This window comes from Chlorocebus sabaeus, chromosome 10, assembly GCF_047675955.1.
Source record: "Chlorocebus sabaeus isolate Y175 chromosome 10, mChlSab1.0.hap1, whole genome shotgun sequence".
Lineage (NCBI taxonomy): Eukaryota > Metazoa > Chordata > Mammalia > Primates > Cercopithecidae > Chlorocebus > Chlorocebus sabaeus.
In genome coordinates, this window is record NC_132913.1 from 6,465,676 (window position 1) to 6,477,438 (window position 11,763).

At 38.4% G+C, this 11,763-nt stretch overlaps 1 non-coding gene across 1 annotated transcript; it reads right to left on the minus strand.

Annotated features, from left to right (window-relative positions):
* Positions 1-10,311: 10,311 nt before the first annotated feature.
* LOC119620587 (U6 spliceosomal RNA) lies at positions 10,312-10,418 on the minus strand. Its single transcript, XR_005237079.2, has one exon. It is a non-coding gene; the product is annotated as a U6 spliceosomal RNA (small nuclear RNA).
* Positions 10,419-11,763: the final 1,345 nt, after the last annotated feature.

Sequence of the window (11,763 nt, forward strand, 5' to 3'; positions counted from 1 at the left end):
AATAAATATTCCATGACCTTCTCTTTCCTTCCCTCTTCTGTGTCCCAAACCTCAGTCTCTCAGGAGGTGCTTGGGAGTGTCTATTGTAAGTGACTCCCTCAGGGTAAACCCATTCTATGTTGTTCACTGAAATGGAAATTTCTACTCCCCACCATTCACCCCATGTCATCTCCTAGTGTGAGTGCATGTCATTACATTCACCTTAACATCATCTAAAACCAGTCAGGCAGTCACATCCTTTAAGGAGTAAAATTTATGTTACAGCTAAAAGAAAAATTAAAAAAGTCAATTATCTTAATGAGTTGCAGGTGGAGGAGAGAGAGAGAAAAAAGAGGCATTTGAAAGGGCATGCCAAGGTGTTCTGGATGATGGAAACCGGACAAGTACTGCTTAACTCCTAGAGCAGAGAGGATGACTGTGTCTGAATGTTGGGAATAGAGCGAGCAGCTGTCCTACCAGATCCTGAATGAGTTAATTCTTAGCCAAGAGAGTATGACGGAGACTGGGGTAGTATACTGGGAAACTGAATGCAGCATTAAAATGTGTATCATGAGAAGGAGAGAAACTATTTGGAGGTGAAAAAAAAAAAAAAAAAGCAGTGGGATAGAAAATAAAGGTATAATAAAGAATGATATTGACATTCTAGTCCTACCCAAAACCTCTCCCATGTAGGAAGAAGATGAGTTCCTGAAGGAAACGAGGTCAGATGAAAAGGCCTCGCCTCGGTTTTAGGGTACATCTTTTAAACAGGGAGAGGTTATGCCATTTTCAACTACTATTTCTTTCTGGAAAATGACCTAAGTTATAACAGGAGCTTGATGTAAGATTTATTTGTTTCTATGGCTTTTTCTCTCTTTTTTTTTTTTTCTTTTTTGGCGGGGATCGGGGACTGAGTCTCACTCTGTTGTCCATACTGGAGTACAATTGCACAATCTCGGCTCACTGGAACCTCCACCTCGCAGGTTCAAGCGATTCTCTTGCCACAGCCTCCTGAGTAGCTGGAATTACCGACATGTACCACCATGGTCAGATAATTCTTTTGTATTTTAAGTAGGCCATGTTGGCCAGGCTGGTCTCAAACTCCTGACCTCAGGTGATCCGCCTGCCTCGGCCTCCCAAATATTGCTGTGGTTTTAAGGTGTTTTTCTATGCTTTGCGTATGTTTGTTACCTTTGCTGCTTTGCTTTTAAATAAGCAGGGAGACAAGAGTCCTCAAAAAGGCAGGAGCAGATTAATGGTAACTTGCCAAAAACAATCCTTGCTTAAGATACTCCCGGTTGCCCATCTATTCTAAAGGCCAACTCAAGTCACATTGAAGCCACCTTTGCAAATACTATGACAGAGAGAAGTGTAGCATGGCTGACTCCTTCCTGCTTCTAGCCTCAGTTTGGTTGTCCTCACTCATTCCTGGCTATAGGCCAGCCTAACGATGAGAGGAATTTAGTTTATATTATAGTTTAACTTTGAAGGAAGTATGATAATAGTCCCACCCTAAAACTGACCCTCACCTTGGTGAGGGATTTAACCCACCTTTGTAAAACTAATGAAAGACCAGGAGATTAGGATTATGAGTGTCACGCGCATCCATGTGAAGAGACCACCAAACAGGCTTTGTGTGAGCAATAAAGCTTTTTAATCACCTGGGTGCAGACAGGATGAGTCCAAAAAGAGAGTCAGCAAAGGGAATTAGGGGTGGAGCAGTTTTATAGGATTTGGGTAGGTAGTGGAAAATTACATTCAAAGGGGGTTGTTCTCTTGGGGGTGGAGGCGGGAGTTACAAGGTGCTCAGTTGAGGAGCTTCTGAGCCAGGAGAAGGAATTTCACAAGATAATATCATCAGTTAAGGCCGGAACCGGCCATTTTCACTTCTTTTGTGATTCTTCAGTTGCTCCAGGCCATCTGGATGTATATGTGTAGGCTTGGGCTGGAGGCCTGACAGTGAGAGGGGGATGAATTCTGCTAAAATGTAGGCATGGTTAAACTATAATCAGCAATTGTTCCATAGCTTGCTTTTCCATAATTCCTTACTTCTCCAGAGTCATGTGTCCAGAAGTCACAAGATTAGTGACTTTCCCAATTGCTCCTATAGGTAACATCGCTATTGCAAAACCAGTGACTGGTCTTTTGAGATGTTTTTCAGACTTTTGCATCCAAGTAACTGACCCCACCTGGACCTGTGACTCATGGCTCAACCTCAACCATTCCTACATTTCCCACCTAATGGCTATTCAGCACACAGGACCCTTTTCCAAACCCCTATGATCTCATCCCCAATCAATCACAGCACCCACTCACTAGACCCCTGACCACCAAACTATCCATAAAACCCTAGACTCTGAGTTCTTGGGGAGGCTGATTTGAGTAATTCCTCCCATCATTCTGTTCAGCGAGGCCTGTGATTATTCAACTCTTTCTTCGTTGTGAAAACCAACTGTTTTCAGTGCATTGGCTTTTCTGAAAAGCAGACAAGATGAACCCGTCAGGTGATTACAACATAACTTTCTGGAGCCTAAAGCTTCACACACTTATCTGCCTGAAATTTCCTTAGATTTCAATCCCTACAAGTGCAAAACTTTTGCAGGAACTACCAGTATTAACTCTCATTCATATATAAGTCTTAGGCATGGTTGGGGTGCAGAAAACAATTCTCCAAAATGTGGTGCTTAGACATGCTGAATGTTTTGAAAATCGAAAGTCCTCAGAAATAAGCCTCAGAATCAAGGTCCTTTTAACCTTGTCTTCTTCCTCCCCTTGAGCACAGGGAGGAACTCTCTCTCTCTCTGAAATTGCCTTATCTGGACAGGAAAGCTTCTTACCAAAAGAAACACAACTGGCTTCTCTGCCCTCCCTGAACTCTCATTACCTATAGCAGAAAAGAAGACTGAAGAATGCAACCACACTTAGATGAAGTTTTTCACAACATAATGCCTGCCTCTGGGTTCATTCAAATTCCAAAGAGAGTCATTTACCAGTTAATTTCTGCCTCCCTTGTCCATTTTCCTTAATCATCATTTACTGTCCTTCAAAAGAATTGTCTACATTCCTATATCCTCCCCACCCTAGGACAAAGGGTATATAAACTCCTCTACCCCACTGAGGGTGCTGAGGTAATCATGTGATTTTTTTTTTTTTCTGTGCATGTTAAAAAATAAAGTGTATGCCTTTTTTTTTTTTAATACCAATTTGCCTTTTTTCAGTTGATTTTCAGCACACTTTCAAAGGGTGAAAGGGGAGTTTTTCCTTTGTCCCTATAACATTTTTTAGGAATTACCTATTTCCATTAGATTTTGTGTTACTGTAGGGGCCAAGGTTCTTGCCCCAGAAGGTGCACTGAAAAACCAACTCTCAAAAGGCAGATTAACTGGAGAAAAGGCATACACATTTATTTAATATGTATACGAAACCACTTTCGCAAAAACTGTAACAGCAATAAAATTATTGCAGTGAAAGAGATCTGATCTAACTAACTGCTATCTTGCCTTTAGTTTTCAAACTGCCCTTAGTTATTCCTGGGCTTCGGCCGAGCTAACTTTGGGAGACATTTAGTTTATAGTTTAAATGGTAACAGCCCTTCCTCAAAACTCAACAGCCTTTGTAAAGGTAATGAGAGACCACTAGGCTAAGGGTAGGAGGATAAGAGAAGACTGAATTTGGCTATGGTGTAGACATAAACAATTACCAGCCATTACTCTGGAGGTCACTAAATATGCGACTTCCCCAATTACTTCTACAGATAACATTACTATTGTAGAACGTAAGATGTCTTTTCAGATTTTTTGCGTATCTTACGAAGAATGGTTCCACCTGGATCCACTGACCACACCTGTGGCACCATCCACAGGTAACTCAGCAAGCAATCATTTCCCACACCCCTATGACTGCAACCCAACCAATCAGCAACAAGCACCCATTGCCTAACCAAAACCCCCCATCCTCTAAGCTATCTTTGAAAAACCCTTGCCTTCAAATTCTTGAGGAAGGTGATTTGAGTAATAATAAAATTCCTGTATCCCATTTAGCCAGTTCTACATGTATAAAACTTTTTCTATTGCAATTCCCCTGCCTTGATAAATTGTCTCCATCTGGGCAGCAGGCAAGAAGAACCCAGGGGGAGGTTGCGTATATGTGGGGAGATCCACTGAATGATTACCACCCCTCGGCCCCTCGGCCCCTCGGCGTGGCTCAGAAGCTTATACAACACCCTGGCAAAACAGTTTTGGGAGTGAGGAGAAGTGGAATTTTGTGGAGGGGAGTACTAGGAAGAGTAAGTGGATCAGAGAATAGATATTAACTTGTATGCTATTTAGTGAAAAGGTCCATTCAGGTGTGGTTATATTCTTGGCCTTACAGGAAGAGGAAGAAAAAACAGTTTTTCTCCTAGGTGGGTCTAAATTTTAGGCAGATAAACATCTGTGCTTTTGGAGAGATGTTGGGGGTTAGGGGTGAGGTCAGAGAGACCGGGAGCCTTCTTCAGTTCAGCAACTCCAAACTCCATGTTTAAATTTTTCCCATAGTTACCTTGGCCTATGCTCGGGAATGGACAAAGACAGCTTGGAGATAAGAAGCAAGATGAAGTCAGACCAGATTTCTCTCACTGTCATCAGTTTTTTTGCAAAAGTGACTTCAATCTCAAGTATCTAGATGTTAGCTTCAGCACAGGCCTCAGTGAATAGCAGGAGAACTAATAAGAAGCAAGCTGCAAAGGCACCATTCATTCCCAACAAACTAAAGTGCACTGATGTTTGAACAACTTTCTTACTCACCTCTTTTTCATTTTGGTTTTAGGGAGTTTTTTCTCTGTCTGCTTTACTTTAATTTGTTAAAAATTTTTTTAAACATAACCATCTCTGATTTGTTTTATAGCATTCCAGCTAATTCCTTTTTAAAAATTTTAATTACTTAAAATCAATTCAATATCTAGTCATTTAAAAATTGTTTTAATAGGCCGGGCGCGGTGGCTCAAGCCTGTAATCCCAGCACTTAGGGAGGCCGAGACGGGCGGATCACGAGGTCAGGAGATCGAGACCATCCTGGCTAACACGGTGAAACCCCGTCTCTACTAAAAATACAAAAAACTAGCCGGGCGAGGTGGCGGGCGCCTGTAGTCCCAGCTACTCCGGAGGCTGAGGCAGGAGAATGGCGTGAACCCGGGAGGCGGAGCTTGCAGTGAGCTGAGATCCGGCCACTGCACTCCAGCCCGGGCTACAGAGCAAGACTCCGTCTCAAAAAAAAAAAAAAAAAAAAAATTGTTTTAATAATTTGTCTTTTAAAAAACTCCCAAATTAACAACTTTTCAATAGCTAATTTGTCAGGCACTAGTGTTACTGGAAAAGGATTCTAATCCAGATTCCAAGAGAGGGTTCTTGGATCTCGTACAAAAAAGAATTTAGGGTGAGTCCATAGAGTAAAGTGAAAGCAAGTTTATTGAGAAAGTAAAGAAACAAAAGAATGGCTACTCCATAGGCAAGAAAGTGCCATGGGGTGCTCTACTAAGAATACTTATAGTTATTTATTGATTATATACTACATAAGGGGTGGATTATTCATGAGTTTTCCAGGAAAGGAATGGCAATTCCCAGAACTGAGGGTTCCTCCCTTTTTAGACCATATAGGGTAACTTTCTTACACTGTCATGGCATTTGTAAACTGTCATGGCGCTGGTGGGAGTGTCTTTTAGCATGGAAATGCATTATAATTAGCATATAATGAGCAGTAGATGACCAGAGGTCATTTTCATCACCATCTTAATTTTGGTGGATTTTGGCGGGCTTCTTTTGCCTGGCTTAAAACTACAATCTGTTTTATCAGCAAAATCTTTATGACTTGTACTTTTTTTCCAACCCCCTATCTTTTCCTGTGACTTCGTATGCCTAACTTACTGGTAATGCAGCCCATTAGGTCTCAGACTTATTTTACCCAGTCACTATTCAAGATGGAGTTGCTCTGGTTAAAACACCTCTGAATATATTTCCACCCACACTTTTACAATGGAACCCTTAATCCTAAGGGTTGTAGAGGGGTGAAGATCCATCTGTAACTTCTTCAGTCAGAATAATGACGATGATATTTCAGCCTAACTATTAGGGTTTCTGACATTTAGAGTAGAGAAGATCTCATTCAGAAAGTGTAGGTATGGCCAGGGCCATTCATAACTCTGAGTTCCAACAAAAGGTGATATCTAAAAGATTAATAAGTGTTCAACTTAAGAAAACATACAGTAAGCTTATACTGCATTCCTACACAGAGCACAACAGCAATATAGTCCACAACAGTAAAGCAAAATTATCCCAAGTAAATAAAATATGAAGGCTTTCCACGAACTGGGGAATTGTTGGAAGCAAGCAGATATAATATGGTCACTAGCTGATTCCAATGTGTGCCCAGAATTAGAATATTGATCCAGATATTTAAATTACCCATCCCTCTTGTTTCTTCTGAGCAGTAGCCAGAAATCAATGGTTGGTTCACAGGAATACGCAGAATCCATCTAAATTTCGGGAAAAAATGTGAAACACAACTGATGAGACTAGAATCTAATAACAAGTGTACCATACTTCTTGAAACATATTTTTGCTCTTTCCAGTCTCCCGTTTTTACTAAAGACAAATCAAGGTAGAAATGAGTTGTCTGCAAAATAAACTTTGGTCTTATTATATTTGGCCTGATTATTTGTATAAAGTGCAGCAAGAATGATTATTTGCCATGTAGGTTCTTTTTAACTGCCTTTAATGGAATTTTGTTCCATAAGGAATGTCAGATAAGACCTTTTTTTAAAGTTGAGTCCGGTCATCAGTTTGCACCATCAAATACCTATAGGAGCTGAGTAAATTCCTCTCCTGTTTAGGTCCCAAGATAACTTGGTGCTCCTGAGTCTGTCAGAAAGTGACATTCTTTATTACCACAAGTCAGGAATCCTGTACAGGGACTGTGGAAACAAGGTATGAGGCCAGTTTTCCCAATGGGCTTTTGTTGGTTCTGTAAGTCAAATTTAATTCCTTAAAGGAAAGCATGCCATTCCAGTCAAAGCCTTCATGAAATAACCAGTTTCTCCAAATGTATCCAGTTACAAAAGAAAACAGATTCTTATTGCACTTATGCAAATAACTATAAGGCCATAAGTTAAGAATACTCACAAGTAGTTTCCAAATTTTGGAGAAATAAGGCAGAGAGAAACAAATATGCTCCAAATTTTGTTCACAGGAGCATAACTTACTCAAGTGTTAAAAGCTGTCAGTAGCTCAAAAAAAAAAAAAAAAAAAAAGTTTTCCCAGCTGCAAAAAGACAAAACAAAGCATCAGCAACATTTTAAGCAAAAAATCAGAAAAGATTGCTTCAGTTTTCTACTTATTCAGTCTATGCAGTTAAATCCTGTTCCACTTGAAATTCATGAACACTTCAACTCTCTCTGAGAGTCCTGAAAGTTTTTCCCTATACGCTAATGTCACAATCTCCAAAGTTATCAGAAACTTGCATTCAAAAGCACCTGTCAAAGTCCTATAGCTGATTACAAGCCATCTTTTGAAGAGGATCAAAACAAGACAACAATTGTCTGTGGATGACAAAAAGCCTTAGGACAGCCACTATTGAAGCCACAATTGACTAGGAATTTTGGTTACTTCTGAGGCATACAACAATTGTACATAACAATTAAAACTATTAATAACATACACTAAGTTTATATCAAAATTAAAGAAGTTTCCCGTAATTTTGGAACACATACCAGTAACATATTTATACAAATACAGCAAAAGAAATCCAAACACCAGCTCATTTTTGACAATGCTTCCTGTATTAGTTTTATACCAAACATGCCAGGTATGTCACTTTTGGACTTTAGAGGACCTACTATCTAAAGATTAATTAGGTCAGGATAAGACATAATTTAAAATTTAATCTTGGAAAGTTTGTAAAACATCAAAGGTTTAAAACACTTGATATTATAAAATAGAATTCCAGGTCACCATAAGTCATTAATTTAGCCAAAATGATAACTCAAAATTTTTAGAAGTAAAAACCTTTACTCACTGATAGAGGGAAGACTTAGCTTTCCAAACAATTTGTCTCTTGTCTTTCCCTTGTTTTTCCTTTAGTTTATCCTAAAGCCAAACAATTTTTTAAAATTATTTTTTAATTTGACATGAAAATCCTGTTCAAGAGTTAAAGCCAAATTTCACCCTTTGCATTAGCATACCATTAATGTCAACCCCAATTCTTAATAAAACCTTATAGAGGAATATATTCAATTTTAATATCTGACCATAAGGTAAGTTTCTTATGAAACTTTTATAATCCTTTACAAATCTTTGTTAAAGAGCAGATTAGTACTATAAGAAAACTCAGTCGTGCTTTTATTCCAATGTTCAATTTATGGAAAAACTGAATGATATCCCTTTAACTTCAGCCAATATTTTCCGCACATAATTTCTTTAACAAGATTAATTTTCACAAAGCTTCCACAACTTACTCAAACGTTCAGCTATATCCTATTCAACTTAGAAGTATCCTTTAACATTCTGACACGATTTGACTGTACCCCACCCAAAATCTCATCTTGAATTCTAATTTGGATTATAATCTGCACATGTTAGGGAGGGACCTGTTGGGAAGTGATTAGATCATGGGGATGGTTTCCCCATGTTGTTCTCATGGTAGTGAGTGAGTTCACATGAGATCCGACAGTTTTATAAGGGGCTTTTCCCTTTTCGTTATGCACTTCTCTGTCTTGCCACCACGTGAGGAAGAAAGTGTTTGCTTCCTTTTGTGCCATGATTGTAAGTTTCCTGAGGCCTCCTCAGCCCTGCAGAAGCATAAGTCAATTAAACCTCTTTCCTTTATAAATTACCCAGTCCTAGGCAGTTCTTTATAGTAGTGTGAGAACAGACTAATGCATCCTCTAAAGTAGACCAAAAAAAAAGAAAGAAAGAAAGAAAGAAAAAAAGACAAAAAACTACATTCCCATCAATTCTTATAATCTTCTCCCAAAACCACATTTTACTTTCTTTACATACCTTTCATGTAAAACTTTTTCCAGTAGTCTCAGGTACATGTTACATTGTTAACTCTTAGTAACATTTACTTTGGAGAAAAACCTGGTAAGTAAGTGATTCTAATTTTGTTCTAGGACACCAGACAGAAGTCCAGATAAAGTCTGACTCATTCCAGCACAGCTAGGAGGCATGGCTAACTCCACATGTGCCCAGAACTTAACTAGACTCTAACGACTCCACAGCAGGTAAGTTGAACAATTTTCAAAGGTCAAAGAAGCAGCTTATAACCTTAAATCATTTAGCAAACCTAATATCTGATCTGTAAAATTTAGACTAAATGTCTAATTTTTGAAGACATTTTTACTTTACCAATAACCTTTATGTTTTTTTTTAAATGAAAGCAAGTTCAGCCCCAAGGACTGCAACTTGGATATTTTAGTGATTATTTTTTGATTAAATGCTAAACAAGGGGTAGATTATTCAAGAGTTTTCCAGGAGAGGGGCTGGGAATTCTTGGAACTGAGAATGTCTTCTCTTTTTAGACCATATGGGGTAACTTCCAGGAGTTTGCATGGCATCTGTAAATTGTCATGGTGCTGGAGAATTACAGTGAGTGTTGTCTTCTTGATTGTGGCTGGCTTTACCTGGCTTCTTTACCACATCCTGTTTTATCAGTGGGGTTTCTGTGACCTGTGTTTTGAGAAACAACTCCTGCTGAACTCCTATCTCACAGTGCACCCCAATGTTAAGAATGAACATCAACTTAGCCACTTACCAATTAACCTTGGCACTCCTTCTAACTCTTCCTTGCCTCTATTTCCTCACCAAATTATTGTGAAGATTAAATCAATTTTTTCCTGTAAAGTACTTTATATAGTACCTCTGCACTGTACCTCTCTGTAATAAGTTAAACACACTTTATTACTTTTTAGTCTGAACCTAACAGCTTTCTCTCAGAATTCTAAGGGAGTATTATTAAAGTTATGTTCTACTTCAGCAAAATAGGAGAAGTCTACATTTATGTTGAGAACTATGGTAATCTATATATACTATCAGGAATGTTAAAAATTTCTCCTGGATATATTATGTGAAGATTTTGAGACAGGTTCCTAGAAATGGAATTGTAGGTATTCATATTTTAAATGTTGGTAGTTATTGTCAAATTGCCTTTTATACCAGCAGTATTTGAAAGTGCTTATTTCTCCACATTTTAACCAGTAATGAATATTAACAACTTACTAGATTTTTGCCAGTTTAATGAAGAGAAAAACCTCATTTTAAGTTTGTTTTGCTCTAACTACCAGTGAGAACAGGCATCTTTCTAAAAAATATGGAATGCTTCATGAATTTGCTTGTCATCCTTTCACAGGGGCCATGCTAATCTTCTCTGTATCATTCTAATTTCAATATATGTGCTACCAAAGTGAGCACAACCAATAATCTTTAAAAATTTCTTTATATCCCAAAGCTTACTAAAGTTACCTGAACTAAAAGGCATTACGGTTTGTATTTTTCTGACAAAATATTTGATTTAAGTGCCTACTATTTTTAAGCCAATTAATCAAAGCTCTTGCATATCACACACACAGCACCTATAAATACATAGTCAGAAGAGGATCTAGTACTTGTAAGAATTTTCATTTGCCATTTTCAAGTTTCTCTTTAAAGAATGCAGTTTCTATGACTTAATAATCAGGCACAACTGAAAGGCAAAACAAATCCCCCCAAACTAAGGATCTCTTTTATTTATTTATTTATTTATTTATTTATTTATTTATTTATTTATTTATTTTTGAGACGGAGTCTCACTGCTTTGTCGCCCAGGCTGGTACGCAGTGGTGCAATCTCGGCTCACTGCAACTTCCACCTCCTGGGTTCAGTCAATTCTTACGCCTCAGACTCCCGAGTAGCTGTGACTACAGGCGCCCGCCACTGTGCCCGGCTAATTTTTTTTTTTTTTTTTTTTTTTGCATTTTTAGTAGAGACAGGGTTTCACCACATTGGCCAGGCTGGTCTTGAACTCTTGACCTTGTGATCCACTCACCTCAGCCTCCCAAAGTGCTGGGATTACAGGTGTGAGCTTTCTCACCTGGCCAGGATCCTATTTTTATACCAGATCCTGGATACCCCCAAAGAAAATCAGCCCATCTCCCATAGGAATCTTATCTCTCAGTGGGGATGGGCACATTTCCATACTTTCTAGAAGGCCAAGGGCACGGCTTCTCTGATCAAAACATGCACAGAGCAAAGTATCCTCCCACAACTGCCATTAAACATCCCTAAAAGTGAATTTTCTATATGGTTATTCACACCAAAGCTCTTTCATAATTCAAAGTAATTTCTGATATGCCCTCAATAGTCAAAAATGTCAGATAACGTAATGCAAAATGGAATAGAGCCTTAGATTTTGAGAGGGATTTACCCACTTTTAATTCCTGGGGTTTCGTGAGGAAAACGGGGTTTTGTTTGTTTGTTTGTTTTCTTCCCCAAAACAGGGTTAGTGCCACCTTCTCTGTTTTCCTCAGGAGTCCCAGGCTGCTAGAAATTCTCTTAGATCATCTACTGTGTGCATTAAGAGTAGCAGACAAAATGGAGAAAAACAATTCAGTCAACTGAGAAGAAAAAAAAGTTTTTTTCTTCAGAAAAATAAGATTCAAGAAGAAAAAAAACATGAAGGCCTTTTAAATATATGCATAGTTTGGATATCCACTTTTTAATTAAATTGACATAACAATATCACTTTTAAAAATAATCTTTTTAACTCTTTTTATTACCT